Source organism: Cydia fagiglandana, chromosome 10 (genome assembly GCF_963556715.1).
Source record: "Cydia fagiglandana chromosome 10, ilCydFagi1.1, whole genome shotgun sequence".
In the NCBI taxonomy this organism is placed as follows: Eukaryota; Metazoa; Arthropoda; class Insecta; order Lepidoptera; family Tortricidae; genus Cydia; species Cydia fagiglandana.
Window position 1 is genome coordinate 8,493,428 of NC_085941.1, and position 20,691 is coordinate 8,514,118.

General features: G+C 39.8%; 1 long non-coding RNA gene across 2 annotated transcripts; it reads right to left on the reverse strand.

The window, feature by feature from the left end:
- Positions 1-13,502: 13,502 nt before the first annotated feature.
- On the reverse strand, positions 13,503-20,453 carry LOC134668170 (uncharacterized). Of its 2 annotated transcripts, none has more exons than XR_010098721.1 (3): positions 19,964-20,452; positions 17,461-17,649; positions 13,503-14,610 (listed from the first exon to the last, which is right to left on the reverse strand). It is a non-coding gene; the product is annotated as an uncharacterized LOC134668170 (long non-coding RNA). The 2 variants fall into 2 exon arrangements; XR_010098722.1 differs by lacking the exon at positions 13,503-14,610 and adding an exon at positions 14,995-15,235 and having other exon boundaries at positions 19,964-20,453.
- Between the last annotated feature and the right edge of the window lie 238 nt (positions 20,454-20,691).

The following is a 20,691-nucleotide window of genomic DNA, read 5'->3' on the forward strand; positions in this document are numbered from 1 at the left end:
GGGTAGGATCGTGTATGGGGGTTGCGGACTACGAGCCGTCCTACAAACTCAAGTAGGATGCCATAGTACTGGTGATGGACGGCAAAACAGAGGGCCTACCGCGAACCACGTTCGACGTGTTGCCCCTCCGTCGCGCGTGTAAATTCGTACGTAAGTGTGACAGGGCAGGGGTGCTGCCTAGCACGTCCAACGTGGTTCGCGGTAGGCCCTTAGTACCGTGTGTAAGCTATTTCTTGCTCCGTAGTCCTGTGAGGCGGACTACAAAGTAGGATGGTGTGTGAGCTATATCTTACACCGTAATCCTGCGAGGCGGACGACAAGGTAGGAGTGTGAATGAGGGGCTTTAGTTACGCGGCGCGCCCCGCTCACGCGCCGCCCGGAAAACGCGCCTGTGTGACGAAGCCTTTACAGAGAATTCTTATTAATAGTTTTTAACAGAAGTAGACCGTTGGATCTGACCTAAGTTTCTGAGTTACACACTCTCTTTTTGTATTATTTAACGAAGACTTCCTTATTCCTTCGGGACTGATCGAATCGGTCGATTTGATCAGTAATGAAATTGGCGTCAATCTCCAATTTTAGATTTATGGTGATATTAGAGCCCTCTTAATTGAATAAACGGGTATGTCCTTAAACCACGTCCAAGACCACCGGTGGACAGGCAGCAGCGTCCCTCAAATTCGGTGTACTCGACTGCGATCGCCAACCCGCCTGCCAAGCGTGGCGATTATGGCATTCACCCCCCAAAAAAGGGGGAGGCCTATGTTCAGCAGTGGACGTCTTATGGCTGAGATGACGATGATGATGATGAAATTGAATAAATGCCCCAGAACGAAAATACAAAAAACGAAAATCAAGAGTGAACAGGCACCTTCTGGGCGAGCTCTCGGCTAGTCTGTGGCCATGAGTAAGCCCATTCATAATAAAAAAAAAAAAAAGAAAATACTAACCTCACAAATTGGTATTCTTGCGTCCGCACCTCATTTTATCGGTAATATCGGTCATTATCGGTCATTATCGGTGGTTGAATTCGGTGAGCCAAATTGGTATTTGCGTCCGCACCTCCTGATTCGATCGGGCAATTGAATCAGATTGACGAAAAATTGACTAATCTGGATATGCCTTTAATTGACAAGAGTTTAAAGGATATCATACAAATACGACGGAATTAAAATAAAAGGTAACTTGCTTATACTGTTGTGTATTGCTATTGAATATAGTTCGTTTTTTTTAGCATTAGAAAGAACTCCACAGAAGCAAGCGTGCAGTCTTTATCGGGCTCTTTAATTGTTAATAATTATTGAATTATCTAATGTAGCATGGTCAATACATATAATTTACTTCAAATTATTACCGCTGAAAGTGCCGGATTTGGAACCAGAAGCTTACTTCTGCGAAGTTCTTTCTAATGCTAAAAAAAACGGACTATAGCTTGGATTGCTCATGATAAAATTAATCTTGATTGAATTTCTTTCAGATCAAAAATCAAGCCTCAACATCGCAATCCCTCAACTCAAAAAAAAGATTCCGATTGTTGACGCCAGAGATATAATTATTTCCAAAAAGCGTGCACAAATAACAGATGCACGTGAAATATTAGCTGAACTAGCTCACAGATTAATAATATGTGTCTACAGATTAGTATAGCCGCCCGTCATACTTTTTTTTTCTATTTATTTTTAGAGCTTGTCACTGAGGTGAACATGTCGCTCCATAAAAAACTACAAATTTATACATTCTTACAACTAACTTATTCTATATACTAAAGCCTTTCGTACAAGCTGCAATAGCATCCGACGAAGGAGCAGCCAGGACACTATTGCAGCCCCCAACATAGCATTATGGCTTACGCCCGTCATACTGGGTCATACTGAACAACTTTTTCTATCGGACCAACCCCGAAATCCCAAAAAAAATATTGGCCTTCCCATAGAAAACGTCGACATCCACTCGATCAAAATGTATGAAACGGCCAAAAAAGCTTAAGTGATTACGAAGTTGGTCCCATTATAAATGTCATAACTGAAAAATTTGAATTTGATTAGCCTAGTAGCCAATCAGGTAGCGGTGATTGCTAAAGGGGCTTATACATAGAACACGGACCTAATGTAAAGCGCCCTCCAGACTATGCGCGTGAATCGCGGGCGAAGCCGCGAACGCGAGTGTGGAGTCTAGTTCGCTGATATGCGAAATCGACTCCAGACTCGGCTTCGCGCCGCGATTCGCGCACGAGTGTGGAGCGGGCTTAACGATGCATTTTTACAAATCGGTCGTTACAGCCGGTCGCAACGACGGACTCTAAGCCCCCATTCGCACGAGAGCTTTTTCAACGCGCGTTAAAAAGCGCTTGAATCTGTCCGCACTCTAAATTCGATTTAATGACCAAGGCTTAGGTAAGTCGAAAATCTAACAACGCGTGATAAAATACCGTAGTTCTGTAGAAAGTGACCAACTTTTTATATTTGTCAAAGTGACTTACACCGTAACTCAGTAGCTTTGGTCTCTTTCTGCATTGATAAAAAAATTGAGTTGGTCGTTTTCTGCATAACTACGGTCAATTTAGCGCCACCGCTGTCGTGTGAATAAATACACATGTATCTATTGGTGTCATTCAAACGCTTTTTTAACGCGCGTTGTAAAAGCGCCCGTGGGAATGGGGGCTATAGGCGTATCCTGACCAGATCCTGACTAGTAAATTTTTCGCCAATCTGATTAAATTGCCCAATCGAATCAGGAGGTGCGGATGCAAACACCAACTTGGTTCGCCGAATTCAACCGCCGATATTGACCGATATTACCGATAAAATGAGGTGCGGACGGTTGAATACCAATTTGTGAGGACTGACGCCACACTGTGGGCTGAAATTAGGCTGTCATTGACATAGAAACCGAAGTTATTTTTATGTTTTCTTGATTGAAATCGGTTTTGCTAGGCATTGTTATATTCTAGTAACCTATTATGAATTTTAGACGATTAGGTATGAAAGTTGTGGAATGAGAGTTACGAATTAAAAAAAAAATCGGGGTGCACTCCTGGGGGCCGATTTTTTAAATTCGACTACTCGATTTCGTGTATTAAATTTCGTTCAATAATATCTCTACTACTAGGCATTTAAATTCTACTAATAGAATTGAAAACGAGTGGTCAATACCACTCGATTCCCAATTTCTATCGCTAGTATTTCAAAAATTAGCATTTCGCCGTTTTCCACCGATTTCCGAACGATCGAACGATCGAATTTCAAAAATCGGCCCCCTGGAGTGCCGACAGAAGTGAAAACTCAATGACTAGTCCAAAATGTCTGCAGCACTACCTATGTATAATTGACCCATCCTCCTTACTATTGAAAAACTTTAGTTCCGAAATTGCTGGCTAGTGAGCTTAAATTTGTAGCGTTAATTGTTTAAAATTCGAATAGAAATTGTAAAGTTACCTTGCAGACCTCGCATCTAAATATATTTGGTCATGATATTCTGAGTTTTCACTTTTATTAGCGATTTTATCAAGATGCAGCTTTATTGAATTATATTTGAATAAAGTTAGAATGTAACTGAGATTCTCGTATTTCAGCCCGTACAAGATTAGAACATTGAGCTTTATTGCTTAAATAATATAAAAGTTCCAGTTTTAAATAATTCACCTGATTATGATACGTTATGACCTGGTTATGACTAAAGTTCTTTGGTGAATAACATTGTGCGTGACACATGACGTCAGCCGTCGTCGTCGTCGTTACGCGTTATGTGTTACGCTGTATCGAGTTTATCATTTTTTCCCCACCTCAAAAAGTGCTCAGCGCCGGTAAAGAAGTTTTCACTTCAAAAAAATGTATGGAGCAGGAACAAAAAATCATTATTACTTAGTCAAGAAACAAAACAAACCGTAATATCTTCGCAGGTGGTTATACTACGAATTATTTGTGATTTTTTGGCATACTACATATTATTATATCCGTCACGGGTGCGGCTTTTTTTAAAATCATTAATTGTTTCTATGGGAAAAGCACAAAAACCAAAGTCAACATAATATATATTAAGATTTTTTTTGACTGAAATGGGTCTTGCCCAGTATGTTTATGCTAAGTTGTAAGTTTCAGACGATTTGAGTCGAAAATACTAGTTATGATTTTTTTTCAAACAAAATGTATTTAGCCGGTACAAAAAATCAAAATATCTCACAACAGTTGACTTTGGTTTTCGTGCTTTTTCCAAAGAAACAATTAATGTTTTTTTTTAAAAAGCTGCACCCGTGACGGATATATGTAATATGCCAAAAAATCACAAATAATTCGTAGTATAACCATCTGCGAGAATATTACGGTTTGTTTTGCGGTTCTTGAGTAGGTACTTAATAATGGTTTCTTGTTTCTGCACCATACATTTTTTTGAAAAAAATTCGTAACTCGACAATTTTCATTCCAAAGCGTGTAAAATTCATAGAGTCGGACCAAAAAAAGTCTGCAGCGGATTTGATAGCCCACGCAGTGCAAGTGTCATTTAAACGTCATAATTTCATAGAAGTTTGACGTTTAAAATAACACTTTCACTGCGTGGGCTATCAAATCCGCTGCAGACTTGTATAGTACGATAGCTGCCTTTTAGGACAGTAAAAAAAAAAGTGGTCGGCCAAATCCTGTGTTGGCAGGTTAATGTGCCCGACCAATTTTGTGGTACCACGTAAGAGCTACAATTTACCTCATCGAAAAATAGAATGAAACAAACGGATTATAATAGCTAAAATAAGCCTGTTGACTTATGGCTTAGTCGGCCTCACCTTAGCCGGGCAGTTTTTGCAGTCCGACCACATTTATAAAGAATAATAATTTCTTTATTGAAAATATGGTTTCTTCGCAGCTTGAACTTAACTTAATAATGCTAACTGAAAAAAGTCATAAGTAAATGAGTCCATGGAGGTCTTAGAGGGCTTTAAAAAAAAAGAAAACATTCAGTTCAAATTTTATTCATAAATCTATCTACTTAATATCTAAATAACGTTTTCTAACTACCGACGTGGTTTCAGAGTAACACTTACGTTGAGATGATGTCTCACAGATGTCAAAAATAAAAAGGTTTTCATCGATTTTTGACAAGTTTTGAATCGTATATCCTACTTTTCCACTACAGATAGAATGAGGAGGCATAACTGACATTTTATCACGCCAGGTGGCGCCTCCATAGTGGAGTTGCTGTCACTGTCAAATCACATACATTGTTTCCAATAAATTGTAAACATTCTCCTTTTTTAACCGACTTCCAAATCCCAAAGGAAGAGGTTATCAATGCGGTTGTATGTTTTTTTTTCTCCACAATACTGCAATAGTGTGCGACAAATTGTGGAAATATACCTATAGGATCTCCCTTTTTTCCCAAGGACCCGATATGCATAAATCGGTGAGAAAAAGCTTTGAGTACCAAAAACTAAGGCAAATGACAAAGACCGTTTGTGTAGGCTGCAATTTAAGGAAGATAAATATTTTGGAAAGAGTAAATACACAGGTAAGCTAAGTTTTAACGAAGTAGTACATAATTTAGGGCATAATGGCTTGGCTACACATGCTGTATTCCATACGCATCATGACTTTGTGTACCTATCTGATGGGCGGGCGTATATGAAACGCCTTCTTGTACATGCAGGTGATCTAGGTATACACCAAAGCTTAGTTTTCAATCGAACACTTGTAATATAACAGGAAAAACTGCACGTGAGCCTTCCAAAATTTTAATAAATGGTAAAATACACAAGATAACCTCACATATATTAAGTGATTATCTTTGTATCAAATCAGCCTTTTTTCCATCAACTGTAGCATTTCTCCTTCGAAGCTCGGTTAGTAGAAAAAAAATTCCCACCTTTTACCAGTGGTAACTACTGGGAATAAAAATTCCCAGTAGGTACCACCAAACCGAGTTGGTGGTAACTACTAGGATTTTTTTTTCTCAGTAGTTACCACTGGTAAAAGGTGGGAACTAGTGGAAATAACCCTTTTATTGTTAATAATTACTGTTAATCATAATCATCTTGTTATTTCTTCGACTCGCAAAGGCGTTATGTGCCCTTCAAACCATTTTATCTTATACATTTCATCTCTTAATGTCCAGTCACAATGTGTGGCATCAAATTTGATGCAAGTGGATTCTGCCGCACACCGCCACATTGAATTTGTGAAAGCCATCCGTAACAAGCCATACGTCAACAGGTTTATTTTAGCTATTATAATCCGTTTGTTTCATTCTATTTTTCGATGAGGTAAATTGTAGCTCTCACGTGGTACCACAAAATTGGTCGGACACAGGAACCTGCCAACACAACACAGGATTTGGCCGACCACTTTTTTTTTACTGTCCTCAAAGGCAGCTATAGTACCATACAAGTTTCATACGATTTTTCGATAAAAAATTTTTGATGATTTTTTTATAATTTTGGTCGGACTGCAAAAACTGCCAGGTTAAGGTGAGGCCGACCAAGACATACGTTAACAGGCTTATTTTAGCTATTATAATCCGTTCGTTTCATTCTATTTTTCGATGAGGTAAATTGTAGCTCTCACGTGGTACCACAAAATTGGTCGGACACAGGAACCTGCCAACACAGGATTTGGCCGACCACTTTTTTTTTACTGTCCTTTTGAGGCAGCTATCGTACCATACAAGTTTCATACGATTTTTCGATAAAAATTTTTTGATGATTTTTTAATAAATTTGGTCGGACTGCAAAAACTGCCAGGTTAAGGTGAGGCCGACCAAGACATACGTCAACAGGCTTATTTTAGCTATTATAATCCGTTTGTTTCATTCTATTTTTCGATGAGGTAAATTGTAGCTCTCACGTGACCCAATAAATCTGGTCGGACTGCAAAAACTGCCAGGCTAAGGTGAGGCCGACCACTTTTTTTTTACTGTCCTCAAGGTCAGGTATCCTACCATAAAAGTTTCATTCTATTTTTCGATGAGGTTTTTTTTGATGAATTTTTGTCCAACGTTTTTGCCATTTGTACAAAATCTGCCAGGTTAAGCCTAGGCCGACCAAGTGCGTTGGAAGCTACTAAATGTCAGGTACCTCTACAGGGTAGGTATATTCTATTTTTTGATGAGGTTTGTTTCATGCAGCCGGCCACCGGACTTTTATTAAACGTCAAAACTTCTATGAAATTATGACGTATAAATAACATTTGCACTAGTTGCACTGCACTGCTTATAATGCTATCAAAATCATTGCAGAATTTTCTTGGTCTAACTCTATTCATTCACCAGTCAAGCTAACATGTAGATACAGGGTCAACCAAAACAGCCAAAAACGCGAGCGCAGCGAGCCCCAAATTTTTTGTTGACAATATCGCAAGGCTGGGTATCGATCTTCACCTGGGCCTAAAAGTCTGAAGTGCCCCCGTGAGGGGAACTTTCATGTGGAGTCAAAGCCGTGCTTCAGGCTTCAGGATAAGTAGTTGAGCACAGACTCCAACCTTCGGTCGGACACTAGTTTTGTGTGAGGAGAGAGATTAAACAACGATGCTGGCGGAACCGACGCTTCTATGACGTTACAAATACAAACCCGTAACGGTTCTTGCGGCCCTCAATTTACCGGATTTTTCTTTGATTTACCGGTATTATTGATTGACATTTCGGGCTTTTACCGATCAGCATCGGTAAAACTTGGGGTTTTCCGGTAAATCCTAGGTTTTACCGTACTTCGGGCTTATGTACAATTAAACGACGCATTAACACTTGCCCCCCTCATCTTGGCAATGGCCGCGTAAAGCATCATCATCAGGCCTTTTATATATTTACAGATGATTAAAATAATTAAGCAGCATCTGTGATCTAGCGACAGGACCGCTCGTGGCTATATATATATATGACACAATTTTTGAACGGCATAATCGTCCACATTTCTGTCAAGTAATACGAGGGTCCGCACCAGGGATGTTGCGAATATTCGCATCCGCATCCGCGGAACATCCGCATTATTTTCAACATCCGCATTCGCATAAAATCGATGCGGAGCATCTGCATGATGCGGATGTCGACCAAGTAGGTAATAGGAACGTATTAGAGACGGCACCGCTGGCGTAAGTGTAAAGGCTCCAGTACACAGTGGTCAAGGATGGTCCATGCCAAGCCATGCTTTGCAATGCGCAACAGTAGGCCTATATCACGTAGGTGTTCACACAATGGTGCATCAAAAAAAAAAAAAAAAATTGCAGGCTCTGATTCATATAAATCTATAATAAACTGATAAGTCTCTTCATTGCTCCACAATGATGACATTTTGTGCTATTAACATTGAATCAAGCGGTCAAAAATTCAAGAAACTAAACAAACAATGGCGACTGTGTGAACACCACAGGCCACGGTACGCCACGATTCCTTTGAAGTGTGCCAAAAAACCGACAACTCCCCGATTGCTCACCACGGCTGATACAACTGACGGCAGTCGTCCGCCATTGCATACCATAGCATAGCCCCCTGTACACCATGGCCAGGGTGTGGCATGGCCCATCCTTCACTGTGTACTGGGGCCTTTAGGTAATTTCGTCATTATATATTACGCTACGTCTTACGTAGGCGAACAACGCGCGAACGCGGCGCGGCGCGGCGCGGCGAAATCAATCCTTTGATGCCCATAGAAGTGTCCTACGTAACGCTACGTCTTACGTAGGCGAACAACGCGCGAACGCGGCGCGGCGCGGCGCGGCGAAAGCGGCCGCCGCCGCGCCGCGCCGCCTGACATTCGCGTGCAAATCGCGCCGCACCGCGTTCGCAACGAGATCGCTTACGTAGGACACTTCTATGGGCATCAAAGGATTGATTTCGCCGCGCCGCGCCGCGTTCGCGCGTTGTTCGCCTACGTAAGACGTAGCGTTAGCGATCTCGTTGCGAACGCGGTGCGGCGCGATTTGCACGCGAATGTCAGGCGGCGCGGCGCGGCGCGGCGGCGGCCGCTTTCGCCGCGCCGCGCCGCGCCGCGTTCGCGCGTTGTTCGCCTACGTAAGACGTAGCGTAACGAAATCGTCTAGATCCCGAAAAACCGGCCAAGTTATTGTTTATTAAATAAAACACACCTATGTGACGTCCCACAGGTAAAGGTACCTTATGGCGGTTGGCGCTTACGCTATTATTAACGCCGCTCCAATATTATTGCGGCGCCATGCGACGTAAGCGCCAGCCGCCATAAGGTACCTTTTGCCGTGGAACGTCACCTATATTCTTGTTCAAATACTAAACGGTTCGTTTTTTTTTTAATAAAAAATACTAAATATGTAACATTTGACGTTTTTTGAGTACCAAATCTTGACATCCGCATCCGCATCCGCGGATGTGAGGCTTTAAATATCCGCATCCGCGGATGTCATAAAAAATCTGCATCCGCAACATACCTGGTTCGCATTAAGGCAACCTTCATCGCACATATATGTCTTATTGCTCGTTTTCGGGCCAAGTCTTGAAACCATCAGGACCTAACATTGGTTACGCGACCTCTTAAAAGGTGTTCTTCCACTCAACGCGGTGTGTTGCTAGGTCTTTCCATGAGTTGCAGTGCTTTATTGTTAAACGCAATCATATTACGCTTTACGCAGTCTTTAAAGCGGAGTAATGACGTCTTACGTTGCACTTGCCTAATAGCACTGTCCATTCGTTAAACATGCCCTAGCCGCCGCAAACGTCTCTGTTTGAGTAGCGCGGTCTCAGATTATAAGCGCGGTGATACTAGGAAGCTTAGCAAACTCCAGCGCACTTTCGTTGGTAACCAGTAACCCTGTCTTTCCATGTTATGTTTAGTATACCATACCTACCTACTCCGAAGGCAGCGCACGTGGAAGGTGTTAATTAAGTCTTCGTTCCTGATTAGCTTACGACGTCCAGGTTTCGGCCCCCTACAAGAGTATTCTCTAAAGACACAAGTTTGGTAGACAGTTATTATGGTCTTTGTCGTAAGGTGTTTGATATTCCATACGAGTACTCTTGCATATAGCCCTTCGGTTTGCATTATAAGAATTCAGCTGTGACCCAGTTACACCTACACAAACTCTTTAGATAGAAATAGGTTTTTTTACCTTTTATTTTAGCATAGGTTTTTTTTAACGTAGTAGTTCCCTACGGTAAGTACCCTAAAAAGGGCAGCAAAATTAAGCCTACCAAAAATAAACGAAGTATTAAACACATTGGCTGCCCACCATCCTTCACCTAAAGTGTATCTCCCACGCCCCTTACAAATTTAGTGATCCCAGCATCTGACTATACATTTATTACTGAGGTCAATAAAGAGGTAACGAGCTTTCGATTCCACTGGTGATGCTCATGGGCACACAGAGAAGATTACGTGATCCCAACGGTGATGTTCAATGTTCATGGCAGCCAACGTGTTAAAAGATTAGCCTGCCAGGCTTTCCAGTTATATTAGGCTATATTGGTGTGCATATAAGTGAAACAACGACATATGTGCAACGTCTTGTAATATATTGATAATGATAGTAAATATATTTATGGAAGCATAGATTAAGTACATTTAATGTAGGCAATGACTAATGACATTCATTTATACAAATTAATAATAAAAATATCATTTAAAGTATATAATTATGGTCCTATTTTCCCGCACTAGTGCGTAAAATAGCACTTTTCGTGCGTATGTCAAAAGCTTAAAGGGCCATGTACTGTAAAACGTTGTACGATACACGTGCGAATAGGTAATTTGCAAATCGTGTGGATTTAAAACACTCCCTTCGGTCGTGTTTTAATTTATCGCCACTCGTTCGAATTTCCTCTTTTCCGCACTTGTATCGTAAATAACTATTCGCCGCCCTAGGCCCCAGGCCCTGTATAGCCGCCTCTTTCAATAGCACTTGAAAGAGGGTTCTATGAGGTTCATGTTGTTCTAACTAAACAGTGATAGTGATACGTTTCAGCATTAGAACATTATATTTTTCACCACACCTACTCGGAAAGGCTCTCTTAGCACTTCAAAAACTGATAGCAAAGTTGCATTTTATTCACATGTGAGGCAAAGTAATCAAATGCAAATTTTGAGTTGTTTTCTTATGTTTGCCGGTAGAACTGACTTTTATGATGATTTTGGATGATAAATATTTAATAGGTAACATTAATTTGGATTTGATTTTGTTTGATATTTTACATTTAATATTTGCTTCGGGTCGGTGTGGTGAAACATTTTGTGTTTCACTCGGGAGCAAATTTTGTTTAACCCTCGCGCTTTGAAACCCTCGCAACGCTCAAGATTCCATTTTTTTAACCACTCGCTACGCTATCGGTTCAATTTTGGAATCTTTCGCTTGCTCGGGTATCAATATTAGCACGAGCGATTGAACAACAACTTTGCCCCCGAGGGAAACAGATAACTGTTACTGCGGGGCGGGGGCGGGCGCGGGGGGCGGGGGCGGGGGGCCGCTGCTCCCGCGGTCGGCGGGGGCCTGACAATAGGGCTGCTGACATGAATCGCGAATATATAACATGTTATATGTTTACCATACCATAATATTAGAATGCTGCAAGTGTATATTTGCAAGTGTAAATATGCTTAACAAATTATTTAAAAATATTAATCAATAATTATCATGATAGTATTAAGGTTCAGATCTATGTAACGGCTCATGCGAGTTAACATGTTTTGGTAATGTATTTAGGACGATCGACCACCTCGATGTAGACGAGTTGAATCTTAATACTATCACGATACGGGATACGGATTTAAAGGACATTGTTGCTTTAGCACGTGGCTAGGTATAATAGAGGTAGGTACGGGAGCTAAACCGCCCGTAGGTATAAAAGAAATAATGGTTTTTGTTAAAAGCTTAGGGTCTTAGGCGTAAAAATAAGGCATAGGTATATACTATAATAGTAGATGCAAATAATCCAATTAGCTCCAGGATGGTAGTGTAATATGTGGTTCGTATACTTCGTATGCGTGCATGTGCCTCCATCAATTGGTTGAACAAGACAGATTCGAACTGTCGACCTCCGTCTGTGGTGATGTGAAGAGCATCAAGCATGCCAACCGAGAAATCTACCAAAACCAAACCAATCTACTAAAAGTTTGCAAAGCTCACCGTTTCTACTACTGTTTTAACATTGTTCTATTGATAAATTACTTGGCTATCGGCTACCATAGTATTTGCGGATTCCTGAATTCGACGCCACTTTTATTCTACACGTCGTGAAAAATATTGCGGCGTCGATTTTGGCGTCCTTTGTGTGACGTAACACAAAAAAAAACACATACATTTTCTTCATTTTGTGTTACATTCTTTCATATTTTTGTGAATATTCCATTGTGTTACCTACACTTTTTTGCAATTCACTCGTTTACGGGTTTTACTAGTGCTGCACTCTGACAACAGAACATTGTATTCTCTATCGCCATAATTTGTGACGTTTTCAACCAAAAGGTTAACATTGTCGGTTGTCGACGAGGCTGATTTCAAATTGAAGCTTTATGGAAATAGCGCCTTATTGACAACAGATAATAAGAACCCATTTGGTTGAAAATGATACATTTGTCCCTATTAACATAATTTAGCCATAATTTCATGAAAGCATTTTTCAGCTTTAGATGTGCATATGCAGTCATGCACATCTAAAGCTGTAAAATACAGACTTATAATTCGAAATGTAATAAGTGACTTAGGAACATATTCCGATTGATCAAACTTTAATTATTCTATGTGCGGCAATTAGCACTGTACGTAAATACATACCTATTTCGAAAATTTAACCGGCCATATGTAAGTACTTACTGCAACTACAAAACGTTGTGCGAATAGTTAAGGTGGTTCGCTTTCCATACAAAAAACAATTGCGTTATATTAAGTAATTACACACTATTAGGTACTTATGTAATTGTTTTTTTTGTATGGAAAGCGAACCACCTTAATTGCCAACGAGAGGCGATAAATTGAAACACGATCTATAGGTCAGGAAATGAATGCTCAAAAAACGTTGTAGAGGGAAATGCTAGGAACACAGTTTTTGACTCCGTAACTTTGTTTGGACTATAACTAGTCTACCCCCCAGCACCGGGGCTACAGCCGGGGACTTTTGATATGTTCACCTCCTAACTAGTCCAAACAAAGTTACGTAGTCAAAAATTGTGTTCCTAGCATTTCCCTCCATAACTTCTTATTGCTTGGCCTACTAAGGGAGTTCTACTTTTCGAACATGTATGTTTGGGACTGCTTCTAACTCGACCTAGCAGAGATACTATTTTCTTGCGCATGATTGCCAGAAAACTTCTAGCTTCGCAAAACATGCCAGATGCACTACATCTACGAGGTAAGCCCAACAGCATTCTGAATGCATTGTTATACTGCACTTTTAATGCATCGTAGGCTCGCTTCGTATAGTTAACCCACAGGCCACTCGAGTAAAAGGAATGGCAATATGCTCTAAAGAGCGTTGTACCTTGACATTACTGATATTATTAACATAAAAGTTTTACATTTGCTCCATGTGAAGCTGTTGGAGGAAAGAAAATAATAAAACTCATGAACTTTCCTTTTCAATATTTTACTGACAGGTGAATAGGTTCTAAAAATGTAGTGCAATTTCCTTTACCTTCGTATTTTCACGGATACGTCCGAACGTCTCATATATGCTACTTGTATTTCAGTCAATACAAACAGTACTGAGGCGAGGTTGACTATAGTACATTGTAGGAGAGGACGGAAAATCGCTAAAAGATGGACGAGTGAGTTCGAGGGCCGACACGTTAGTGGAGGTCCTCGAATAATACGAGTCCATCTTTAGCGTTTCCGGCCGAGGCATTACATAGTTCTTTTCACGACTACTGCGAGGAAATAAGAAAACATTTGCATAACTATAAGTACTAGCCCGCGATTTCTCTGGTAGCAAATTACTAGCCACTGCCTGTACTGTCTCTTGAATTTCGGTAGGCGTAAGAATATAATTTTCTTCACTAGAAGAACTCATTTTTATAGCGAGCGTAGATACGCGTTTCTTATATTTTTTAGTCAAACATAATTTACACTATCCAATTCAGTAGGTATTTTCAGATCCCGCCTTTTTTTACTTTTTTTACCACTTTTAAGAGGCGTTTTTCTGTTATTTGCTTCAAACCGACTGTAAATTAGAAGCGTTTTTGCTAATAAAACCACAAACAGCTACAAAAGTAAAAAACGCCTTAAGCGTGAACTGAATGGATAATTGTTAAAAAAAAAATGAAGTGAATGGTTTTGATATTTCTTTTTTTTTTAAACAAGAAATTGGTGCTATAAATAACCTAATTTTATTTTTGAAGGAAAAAGTTGCGCAAAAAAAGACCTTTTATTGATTTTTATGTTTTAAATGATACTCATTGCTGTAGCGAACTGTCACCAATGACAGATGATGACAACAATGAAACATTGTAGTAGTGGTGCTTCAGGTGCTACAGCTATTGCCTACTTTCCAGCTTGGTTTTAGACCATCTATTGCCACATTTCCGAACAGTGGCGTGAAAAAGTAGCTTTTATACCTAACTATTCGTATCTTCCCCTGCAATTGGCGACTCACACGAAGACGTCAGTCGCCCGAGGCGCGCGACGCACGTCCGGCGCCGGCGACTCAGCAGAGACTCATTCTGGCTGCTTGTATCAGCTCCTGAAATTTGAGAATAATTATATTTAGAATATTTGTTTAAAATGATTTTATCAGTGCAACATGAACTTTAATTCACTTTCATAACTTTCCTGGCTTATTTTATATAGGCCCTACATACATAGATGTCGCTAGAAATAGGTACGTAACTTTTCTGAAAACCTAAATGTTAAATGTTTTAAAATTATGCCTGCTTATATGACCTTGTATTATCGTAGTTTATATAAACTGATATGTCGTTTTTACAAACACTCCCTCAGTGGACTTGTTGTACAAAGTAGCAACAAAGGTCTTTCAAATTCTGAAAGTGTCATTACGGGATTGTCCATATGAGTATGACACCAACGAAACGGCCAAGCCGTACTGTTTGACCAAGATTTTGGCTTTATACTGTTAGAGCTTATAAAGTTAGGAATGACAGAGTAAAAGTCTTGGTACCTACTACGGGATCTGATAACTTTTTTAGTGTAAAAGCTTTATGCAACTAGTCTTGGCAACACTTTACATTAAATGTTTTCGTGGGTTGTTCTAACCTCAAAAGTAGTAAGGTTGTCTGGAAGAGATCGCTTTTTAGCGATAAGACCGCCTGTTGTTTAATCTCTTCTTCCTGTATTATTTGTATTGTTTTCTGTAATGAGGTGTGCAATAAAGAGTATTTGAATTGTATTGTAGTATACTGTAATTGAGGTAATCTGAAAAAAAAACCGGCCAAGTGCGAGTCGGGCTCGCGTTCCAAGGGTTCCGTATATTACACAATTTTTAACAATCAGTGCCGGATTAAGATATTTTGATGCTTTAAGCATTTCTAGACCATGGTGCCTCCTCTCCCTAGGGTCATCAAGATTACATTGATTTTTTTTGGTAAATTGAGAGAAGTTCAATGCCGCATTACAGCTGAAAATGGAAATCAGTCACATCATTTTATCACGAAAATTGACAGTGCCGTTGCAGTAATGTTGCAACAGAGTACCTAATACTGCTGCAGTCGCCACCCGAATGTCACCTTTATCATATCTAAGAAAGTGATTGAAACGCGAGCGAAGCGAGCGCGAAAATTTTTCGATATAAAAACGCAATATGATAGACAGTTGTACATTTTTACTTTTAGTATGGAAATCAGTCACATCATTTTATCACGGAAGTTTTAATCATTTTTTATCATTTTATTTGCGATAAAAAAGGCTATATACAAGTTGTTTCTGTAAAATTATACATTTTTAAGTCCCATCTTTCTTAACTGACTATGCAGCATGCAAATTTTAGTGTAATATATACCTAACTTAACCTACTTAAACTAGTTTAATACAAATTAATTATCAACAACGATAGAAATAAAAATACACTGTCAATTATGAAATAATAATATATCATGTATCTATCTCAAACAAAACCACTTCAATTAACATAATTTAAAAACTAGATTGTTGATTTACAAGGTATTCATTAATAGAATAAAATGTCGAAGACAGCAGCCATTGAAAAAGTGCTCTTTTAAATTTACTATTGGGCAATTCTCTTATGTTGTTGGGTAACTTATTAAATATATTGACACACATAGCATAACAATTTTTCTTAAAAGTGGCAGTTCTTTGCATTTTATTTATGACCAGCCTGTTAGTGTTCCTAGTATTTCTTAGGAATACTTCGTTGGCTGTTTTAAACAGGTCTATATTTAACTTAACTAAGTTGACAGTACTTTGCAACAGAGTAATGTTGCTGCAGTCGTCACCCGAATGTCACCTTTGTCATACCTTAGAAAGTTATTGAAAAGGCGAGCGAAGCGAGCGCGAAAATGTTTCGATATAAAAAACGCAATTTTACTTTTAGGCCGAACCAGGCCCGAATCCTGGCATTTTGGTGCTCCCCCCTGAACGTGGTGCCCTAAGCACGTGCTTGTTTTGCTTATTGGTTAATCCGGCACTGTTAACAATGTATTTTTTATGTGAAACGTGAGTGAAATCTAACACTTTAAACTCTCGCGTTTTGTACATATATTTAATTACACAAACGGGTCTACCGCGTTTGGACGCGCGTTTGGTTGGCGTTTGTGGGTTTGTTGGGACGTCAGTCTTTCCGTGACCACAGCTAGTGCAACTCAGCTGAAACGTCGGAATTAAAGGTAAAAACAATGAAATTATATCGCGGTAGACCCGTTTGTGTAATTAAATATGTGATTGAAATCTCTTTAAAAAATCCGTAGGGGTCGGATCTAAAACTGTAATTAAGTCCGACTCACGCTTGACTGTACATTTATAATAGGTTTTCCTGTCATCTATAGGTATAGACCTATTTTATGTATTTTTTTCAAAATTTTAGACTTAGTAGTTTCGGAGATAAAGGGGGGGGGGGCGGAATGGTCATTTTTTGCCTATTTTCTTGAATAACTTCTAAACTGTTTATTCGAAAATTATAAAAAAAATATATTTGAGATCCTTACAATAAGCTCTTTAATTTGATATGTAACATGATATAATTTGAATTTTTTTTTTTAATTTTTTCATTTACCCCCCAAAAGTGGCCCCCATGTTTAAAATTAATCTGTTTACGTTACATGTCCATATTTGGGTCACAAACTTACATATGTGTACCAAATTTCAACTTGATTGGTCCAGTAGTTCCGGAGAAAATCGGCTGTGACAGATGGACAGACAGACAGACAGACAGACTGACAGACAGACGCACGAGTGATCCTATAAGGGTTCCGTTTTTTCCTTTTGAGGTACGGAACCCTAAAAAGGACTATAATTATTAAAATCATTTAAATTAATTAAGGTAAATGTGTGGAAGACTGTCAGGTAAGACGACAAGCTCTTTCAATCCTTCAACTCTTGCACTTGTGCATTCTCTACTTACAGAAGTTTTGTAGAGCAGAATAAGCGAATCCATGTAGATGTAGTGTAGGGACGCTCGGCAGGAAGCAGGTGGGCTGTCGATCACGTGTTGCGTTCATTCAGCCCAATTCCCTAGAGTTGGAGCTGCAGCTAGGTTACTGTCCCGGCGGCATTAAGTGCCACACCATTCTCATCGAATCTTCTTGTTTTCCTGCAGAACAGAAGAACATCTTTAAGTTCGTTTTCTTTCAGTTTGTCTTTACCGAATGTATTATATCGCGGTGCCGCATACATGAATTACATGATAAGTTCGCCTTTGTACTAATGATGTGTGTTCTTTCATGTTTTGTTTCTTTTTGTACAAGGACTATACCAAACAAATTTAAGAATATCCACAGATGGCTCAAAAACAAATGAAGGGACCGGATGTGGTGTCTTCTCGGAGGACCTGAACATATACATCTCAAAACCCCTGGGTTACACTGGGAACACAATACGGGATTCCAAGCTGAATGTGTAGGAATAATGGAAGCTTGCAAAGCGATAAAAAGACGAGAAGTAAAACAAGAAAATATACTAATACTGTCAGACAGTAAATCAGTACTGCAAGCACTAGGTAGCTACAAACTTACATCGGAACTCATACTTGAATGACATCGAGGCCTCACTGAAGTGAGCAAAGAAGGCAACAAAGTAACAGTATAATGGATAAAGGGGCATAGTGGATCAAGAGGAAACGATGCAGCGGATGAACTGGCCAGGAAAGGTTCAGAAACCAGCTTCACAATAAGTTGTTGTTGTTGTCCTAAGGCACCCCAGAGGTGCAAAGGGCCTTCACAAGCTCGCGCCACGCCTTCCTATCTTCAGCGACCACTCTGGCCTCGCTCCAGCTCAACCCGACCGCTCGTAGTTCATTTGTGACGGACTGCTGCCAAGAGTGTCACAATAAGTACTGGACTAAAATGAACACCTGTAGGCAGACCAAAGAACAAAACTACAAGCTTACACCAAAATATTACTAAAAACACCCAGACACGTTTTACGATTACAGTGAGTTTTTTAATATTCCACTAGTAATTTAATAATTAATACAGGCGTGACATTTGTATAGTACCGATATAAATTACATTCTCATTGTTAATAATAATTTCGATATATTGCAAATTTTAACGATTAATTTTATTTATATAATTTGGATTATGTTTACAGGTATATGCACATAGAATACTAGACCAATACTAGTACTTATATGGAAAAAAAGACATGTAACAAATTGTTATCAATAAATTTTTCATTTCATTTCATTTCATTTCACACCAACTACGCAAAATATTAGGATTAATCACAGGTCATAACAGACTAATCCAGCGGTCGGCAACCTTTTAGCAGCCAAGGACCAAATAGTAGTTACCGAAGTTGATGCGGGCCGCACTTTGTTAATATTTATGACTTTATCAGACATTGTTGTTTGTCAATATTACATACAAAATAGCCTAGGAGGCACGCGGGGTGCAAGTGAGAGGTTCGCGGGCCGCTTGTTGCCGACCGCTGCACTAATCAAACACCTACATAATATGGGTAAAACAGACAGCCCCATGTGCAGAGTGTGCATGGAAGAAGAAGAAACAGTAAAGCATATTCTCCTACACTGTAGGTAGAAGGTAGAAGTATACAGGAACCAATACCTAGGGACTCCGTGCACATTGAAGGAGGCAGTTAGCGACCTGAAGACACTGCTAGGTGACATGGAGGAGCTGGGGCCACCCCATAAACACAATTTTTTTGCTCTTAAGTAGTAGTTTTTGATGGTGTTTGACCCATTGATCAGTGACCCAGTCTCAGTTTTTCTGATAAACAGCTGTCTTAATGGACTCACCAATTTTGCAGAAACCTCCACCTTGTAGCATACACCTTGTTTTCTCAGTCAATCTCAATATAAATAAATATATTGGGACATTTTTACACAAATTGACCAAGTCCCACGGTAAGCTCAAGAAGGCTTGTGTTGTGGGCACCCAGACAACAATATAATTATTCAATATACAAATATCTGTCTCATCAAACAAATAAATTCCCTAACCAGGATTTGAACCCAGAACCATCAGCTTCACCGGCAGGGTCACTAGGCTAGGCACCCACTAGGCCAGACTGGTTGTCAAATATAACCAAGATATTCTTTTGAACAAACTGCCATGTCACTGCTGGTTTCAATCTGTGCCCTTCATAATCTACATACTTACTGCTGTCTGTCTCTCATGCAGTCTAAAAAAATTAAGTGTGGGGTACAAACTTTGTGTCGGTCGAAAGTCGAAACCCTCTTGCCTTATCTCCTGATCCACCTTTCAATACTGGTCATCACTCAAGTAATTTTCCAAATTTCTGGGAATACTTCTAGCTCGAGACAGAGGTTAAATATGTGCCATAGCGGCTCCGCCAGCACCATGCTGTACAGTCCATACGCACGAGGGAATACCATGCGGACACGAAGATTTTTTTAGCTTAAGTTGTTGAATTGCGGCACTTACCTCCAACTTCGGCTTCTCCATTAATTAATATTTTTTCAGTACCTCGTACCTCTACTGAGTCTACTGTTTCTTTTATTAGAATTCATTTTATTGTATTTGTAAACCAACAAGTGTCAATACAATACTGTCAATGTCACTGAAAGATGGCACTAGAAAAAACCGATTATTTTTAAATTGTCAAGAGCTAATGTCAGAACGTCCCTACTAATTTTGACAGCTCCCTTAAAAAAAAGAATCTCTCTGGTTTTTGGCTTCCTATTATTGGGTCGTACATTATTGGGTCGGGCTTTCTCGACCTGTACCAATAATGCGCAGCCCAATAATTGAAAGCCAAGGGACTCAAATTATTGGACGCGAATTATGGGGTCGTACATTATTGCCCTGTGAAAAGAGTGGCTTCGTATTATCGCCCCGGACCAATATTGCGCGGCCCGAGAATGCTCAACCCAGGAATGTACAGCCCAATAATACGCGTCCACCATGGACGCCTATTATTGGGCTGTACATTCTTGGGTTGAGCATTATTTGGTCGTACATTAGTGGCTCCCGAAATACGTGGTTAATTTTTATTGTAATTTTGGTAAAATACCTTTAGCTGTTATTTTAAATGGGGGCCAAATCTTTAAGGAAATGTGAAGTTTGTAGTGGGTGTGTAAGAAGCCTAACTACTGACGTATTTTTGGCCAGATTTCCACTTGATCCGAACAGGTCGGTAAACTGATGTTTGT